Source organism: Propithecus coquereli, unplaced genomic scaffold, assembly GCF_000956105.1.
Source record: "Propithecus coquereli isolate 6110/MARCELLA unplaced genomic scaffold, Pcoq_1.0 Scaffold83, whole genome shotgun sequence".
Taxonomy (NCBI): Eukaryota; Metazoa; Chordata; class Mammalia; order Primates; family Indriidae; genus Propithecus; species Propithecus coquereli.
The window spans coordinates 8,064,021-8,064,433 of NW_012154507.1; the positions used below are offsets into that span (position 1 = coordinate 8,064,021).

The 413-nt window shown below is 32.9% G+C and overlaps 1 protein-coding gene across 1 annotated transcript in view; it reads left to right on the plus strand.

The window, feature by feature from the left end:
• The window catches only part of POLE2 (polymerase (DNA directed), epsilon 2, accessory subunit), a 32,810-nt gene that overhangs the window by 4,332 nt on the left and 28,065 nt on the right, over positions 1-413 (plus strand). The gene's annotated exons all lie outside the window — the stretch shown is intronic.

Below are 413 nucleotides of genomic sequence, written 5' to 3' on the forward strand. Positions count from 1 at the left end.
GCTCTCTATTCAACCTATCAGTAAAACTGTATTAGCGTGTTTACTCCAGCCATTATCACACTGCCATAGGGATTTAGGGATCTTTTTGTCAAATATTTAATCTTTTACCACAAACATGGGCCTACAAAGGAGAAAGGCTCTTCTCCTTGAAAAAAATGTCCAGTGTTTCTAGCACCCTGAAGGACAGGAGTGAGTGTAGCTCACTCTCTTATGTTGTATAGATGCTAGTTTCTTCAGTTATACAGGAAAAACATGTTCCGTGATACAGGAGAAATTGATATTATATTATTTTCACTTCTAAAGGTAGAATTTAAAATACATCTTTGCTTTAAAAAAAAATCCTTTACAGTAGAAAATTTAGAAAATTATACTTGCCCTTATTATACATTAACTTAAGATAGCACATGATATTT